Below are 6000 nucleotides of genomic sequence, written 5' to 3'. Positions count from 1 at the left end.
TATTGGAGCAGCACGGGTTATCTGAATGCAGAGGAAAACACAGTCCTCTGAGTGCAAATGTATTCTCTATCAACGATGAACCAGACGCAGATGCCGATAGTCATGAATATAGAAGAGCCATAGGAATGTTGCTGTACGTTGCAAACGGGACAAGACCTGACTTGAGTTTCGCTGTCAGTTATCTCAGTCAATTCTCGGCCAACCCAAAGAGAAAGCAGATGGCTGCAGTGAAATATCTGATAAAGTACCTAAAACACACCCGTGACTACTGCATAGTATTCAGGAAGAGTGGGAAGGAGGCATTGATTTTTTCTGATGCTGACTTTGCCAACAACAAGGTGGACAGAAAATCGTTCAGTGGACTGGTGGTGTGTGTTGCAGGAGGACCTGTGGAGTGGAGGTGCAAGAAGCAAACTGTGGTTGCCACATCCACACAACAGGCGGAGTACATTGCTATGGCTATCGCCACGCAAAGAAGCACTATGGCTATGTGGTATTTTAAGGGAGATTGACGCAAGTGATCTTTGCATGGTGCCATGCATCCTTGCTGATAATACAGCAGCAATCAAACTTGCAGAGAAGGACATTGTCAACGATAATTCCAAGGGCGTGGATGTGAAGTATCACTTCATAAAGGATGTGGTGAAGAAGGTTGGTAAAGTTGCAATATGTGGCATCTCATGACAATCTAGCTGACCATCTAACCAAGGGTTTGACTGGGAGGAAGACACAGGAGTTATGTGCAAGAATTGGACTTATCATTCCTTAATGACAGTCAGAGCCATGCCAAAGTTTTAATTTGTCCTTCTGATAATTTTTTTTTGCGGCATAGTAATCCTTTGCCAAATGTGATCGTGACAGATGTAGTCACGTTTATCCTTTTGTATTCTTTGCAGCAACAGTGTCTATTCAGTTCTTATGTTACTTGCTGCTTGTTCATATTACTCAATTTTTTGCCGCTGTGTTATTCTTTATCTGCAATTATTTTGTTTTTGGCTCATGTGCTAATCATTGCATTTTTGCTGGTTTTGTGTCGTTGGCTATCCAATTTTTTTGAAGTGTCAGTTCTTGTAAGGTTCACTGCATTGCAATAAAATCAAGGGGAAGTGTTAGCATATTATGATTTATATTGTTCGTGTTGTGTTAGTAGCGTTGCAATCGTCGCTTATGTCAATTTGTCTTTTGCATTTAGTTTTCTCTTTGGCCAGTCATGGCGCCACCTGCATGTAAACAAACCGTGTGTTCGCTGTTCCCGCTTCATTTCAGTCTAAATAAAATCTACCGACGATAACACAAGTGTCTCAATCAGCCCCTTCCTGGAACTCTTGTTAATAAGTGAAACTAATCCTAGAGGATCTAGAAATTAGTAAGGTCAACAAGGGGAAAGGGGGATGGGAGAGGGGAGGACACAGCTAAATTTACACTTGATCTTGTGCTTGGGGAGGAGGGGAAAAGGAAGGGGGAACGGAAGGCCAGGGCGATGGAAGAGGAAAATGGAGGGGAAGGGAAGGACACAGTTAAATTAACACTTGATCTGTGCTCGGGGAGGGAGGAAAGGCAGGGGAGGAGGGGGATGGAGGAGGAAGGTGAAAGGTGAGGGGAGGGGTAGGAGGAAGGGAAGGAGAGGGGAGTTTTAGTATTATATATATATATATATATATATATATATATATATATATATATATATATATATATATATATATATATATATATATATATATATATAACTGAGAGTAAGTCAGCCAGTTTCTCCTGACACCACTTGCTATTCACATACATTAAGAAAACAGCATCTCTTCTGATGTTGTGAGCAGTCAGTACCTGAGCATCAGAAAATTTGAATTTTGGGGATTGCTTTTAGTGGCCTTTCAACAAACAAATACCGAAAGGCACCCCTCCAGAATAGGAGCTCTCAGAAAACTAAGTTTCATGGCTGTATCTTTTACCGTGATTGCTCCACAGATATGTTAGGACCCTCACCCACCCACCCCCTACCACATCTGAACGCCAAAAATCGATATCTAGATCTCTGGAAAGTTGGGGGTTTTGTGTACTCTGGGTTGCTGGGCTTTACTAACCGCCAGCAACCGTGGTGGTTGATACATATCAGCCATGTATTAGTATATTTAGAGTTGTTTATTTCGTTGGAATACAACAATACTTCAGAGTTGTAAAGTGCCGCCTACCCTACCTCATGAGTATTGCTTTTGTTCATTGAAATATTGTACAACTACCCTTCCTTTCCCCTCTCCCGAACTCTTGACCTCGGTTAATGGCTTCTCTGGCGAGAGGTACAAACAAGATCTAATAACACCTTCAACTATTACTATACGTGGTGCAGTGCATTCACTAAGAGTTATTTCAAACATAAAAATGAATTATTATAACTAAAACAGTACTCCAGACTTCATGCTAGAATCATAATAAAAATCAGGCAAAATAAAGTAAGAGTGTCATTCTCGAATTAGATGTGGTTCTTTCACCCTTATTACGATAAGTAATAGAGACGTAAATATTTCTACAAAATACATAAGCATGCGAATGAATATATTTGGATTTCACAAGAATACAGATACAAATACAGTAACATAGTTCTTGTCTGTGGATTACCTGACAGACGACAATTCACAACGAAAACTCAAATCAATAATTTCTTATGAAACAGACGATCCTAATAGCTCTACAATAAGAGATAGATCTCACGAAAACAATGAGTAAACAAAAACATCAGAAAAATTGTTGTCAGAAGAATTTCTCACAACCTCAGGTCACCTGTAAATCTTTGTACCCGCGGTTTCTGCGAAGTACGCAGATGTCCGCACCCGCTTTATAAGCAGCTCGCTTCATCAATAAATTAGCAGTATTTGTTTTCCTGCTCATAATTTCGGACCTCTCTCACAACACGACTTCAGCTCTGGTACGCCGACCCCTTTACGATGTGATGACATCATACTAGTGTGAAAAACTGACCAACGTCGTAAGTATTGGCCTCTGGGAAAGGTTATAGAACTATATCCTGGAGATGAAGGTGTCGTGTGTTCAGTAAGGGTTTTTTGTGTGGGCAAAGAATGTCAAGTCCCTATAGAACACATTGTGTTGCTTGAAGTGAATGGCCGACATTTAGAGAGTAACAGTAGTGTCGCGTCACGTCCAGTGAATGACGAGAACGGACTCGTAAACGATGAACTTCAAGCCAGTGATAGTGTCGGTGTAATTCTTGATGAAACTCACGAACTGATAAACGAATCAGAGACAGTGAATGTTGACCATAGCAACGAACTGAATTTTGTGGAATTTAACGCAGTCGGGGCTAGACCCAAAAGAAAAATCGCTCTCTTTCAACGAGAGAAAATAAGAAATTTAATACGAGAGGGTAAACTGTAGTATTTTTATGTTTTGTATAACCATTCTTCTTGAAAGAAAGGTACGTGCCATGGAACATTGAATGTCCAGGAACCTTAGCGTTAGATTACTTAGTGAGTTCTGCATGCTACCAAGCAAGAGGAGCACCAAATTTACCAGTGTGTAGATTCCATGTTTTCTTTTGGTTCATTCCATGTCTGTTAAAATGGAGACACCAAATAGTGTCAAAAAGTACATTGTTTGTGCCGCGAGCCAGATTCAATTTCGTGAGGCCTCCGAATTTGCATCTGGGCTGCAAGTTAAAAATGGAAAGGGTAGATTACAGTTTCGTATGCTGGGCCGCCTAACTCATTCTGCCGTGCCGAGATCCCTCCGCCAAGGTAAGTAGTTCCACCCAAACAGCTGACGACCAACGACCCGAAATGCCCCGAGACCTGCTTTGCCCTGCGACCTTCCTCAGTCTCGTCCGGGTTCAAGAGTTGCTAACATGGCTACTTTCGTGTCTTCCGTGTCGTATCCGACCCACGTGGAATTTGCGGCTAAGAATCCAGTGACCCTTATGGATTTAGGTGTTTTGTGTCATGAAGAGCGGTCATTGCTGGTTTACCTAATGAAAAGTGGCCTACTTGGCGATTTCAGCGGGATTTGTGGCAAGTGTGATGAAGGCCCCTTTAAAGCTTTCCCCGAATTAATTAAACGTGCATATCCCTTAAATAGAGCCGTTTCAACACCCGTCAAAATGCGGTCTAATGTCGCCGAATCACAACAATCACGGGAAGCCGCCATCCAAACGGATTGGTCAATTCCACGAGGTCCTGTTCCCCCAGTTCCAGTTGTCCAGATCCCGCCGAAAGCCAGTGTCCCAGCGCCAAAACGAAGAAGAATGGAGCCACCGATATCGGCCATTCCGGATTTCTCAGACGATTCCGACTTCGAATGAGGTACGTGCTATTTCGAAAAGTTAACGATTTACTAATTCCACAGCCCTTCTGGGGGGGGCCGCCCCGGCCAGGTAAGGGCATGCTGTCTTATGTTAGGTTAGGTCGGTTTCGTTAGTTTAGGTCGCGACCTAGGTTTGTGGGGGGGTCAGGTCCCAGCCGTCCTAGGTTCGGTTAGGTCGGTTTCGTCAGGTTGGGTCGCCATCTTTTTGTATCCATCCGCCGATTCTCTAGCCGGTACCCACTGCCACCTGGTGGTGGGTCATGGCTAGGAAATCGGCAGAAGGAAACCCACAGCACACGAAACTGTAACCGCGCCAATGGAACGTTATCCACCTCAAATATTTTCAGTTAATTTCTGCCCTGTCAGAATTTGTCTGGTTGGGAGGATGTCATCAAAAATTACTGCACAGAATTTTTGTTGTTATAAAACTCTGGTCTGGTCATTTTAAGAATTGTTTAATACTCGTGGGAGTCAAATCATTCGCACCGTACATGGATGACACGGTTTTTCAATTGATCTTGTAAAGTCTCTGCTGAGCAGGTTTTCTGTGGTGACGACCCGTTTTCTTTGCCTCTCCTGGATTTGCCTCTCCTAGGTTGTCGGGTCACATAGATCCAGTCAGACCCAATCATTTAAATTATTTTATGTAAATATTTACCAGTCGCCAACTTGTATAGTGTTCCTCTTTCTCAGGTATCAGATTGTATTCAACTCAGTCACTGTCCATTTGTGTAACTCAAAGTGTATTTGTTCATTGTATTTATTGTTAATTGTTATTGACCTCAGGCCACCCTTGTTCTCATTGTATTCCTCAGTGTGACGTCAGTCCACCACTATATAAACTGCCTGGGTCACCAATAAATCAGCAGTAACCTTATCGTGCTCGTTTCTTTAGCACCTCTTAAAGTGGTGACCCCGGAGTGGTTCCTGGAGCCATTAGCGGACTCACACGGTGAATCAGTCTTGGCTCCAGGGACTACCCACGCCCCTAGCGGACTCATTATGGCGCTGTAACCAGTGTTCGGTTGTGCTGACTCTCGTCGGCAAATCACCAGCGTCATTAGCGGACTCACACGGCGCGCTTCCAAGTGCGTATTGACGCGAGTATCCCACTCCAATTAAGAGGGCTAGAGCGAGCATGGACGCGGACATCCCCTCCCTCGTTCAGTTAACCGCTAACCTCGTGGATTCAGATTTTTACCTCCCGCCCATATCACCCGCGCCCGCCCCCGCGCCCAGGCTCTTGCGCTCCTCCACACCGCTGCCCGCGCCCCGCACGCTGCCCTGCCCAGCAGGACAAGCAAAAGCCGCCCTCGCCATAAAGCTGCCGCCTTTCACTCAGGGGAACCCGTCAGCGTGGCTGTACAGGGTCGAGGGTCAGTTCAGGCTGGCGGAACTCAAGAATGAGATACTGCAAGCTGACAGTACTTAACACCCTGCCAGAGGAGATCTACAAGAAACTCGTCCCGTGGGTGTCCTCCGTGCACCCCCTCACCCACTACCTCCTAAAGAAGTCCTTCATCGAGACTTGCTCCCTGTCGGTCGCCGAGAGGGCCGCCCTCACCCTCGACCTCATCATCAACCCACGGCAGGAACAGAGCATCATGGAGTCGTGGGGCATGATCCAGGACCTCCTCACCCTCCCCAACACTGACGGCAGCGGAAAGCAATCCAAGATAAGCCTGTCACGGGAGC

The sequence above is a fragment of the Macrobrachium rosenbergii genome, chromosome 15 (genome assembly GCF_040412425.1).
Source record: "Macrobrachium rosenbergii isolate ZJJX-2024 chromosome 15, ASM4041242v1, whole genome shotgun sequence".
Classification (NCBI taxonomy): domain Eukaryota; kingdom Metazoa; phylum Arthropoda; class Malacostraca; order Decapoda; family Palaemonidae; genus Macrobrachium; species Macrobrachium rosenbergii.
The sequence above is the reverse complement of the archived record's forward strand: the minus strand, read 5'-3'. Positions refer to the sequence as shown.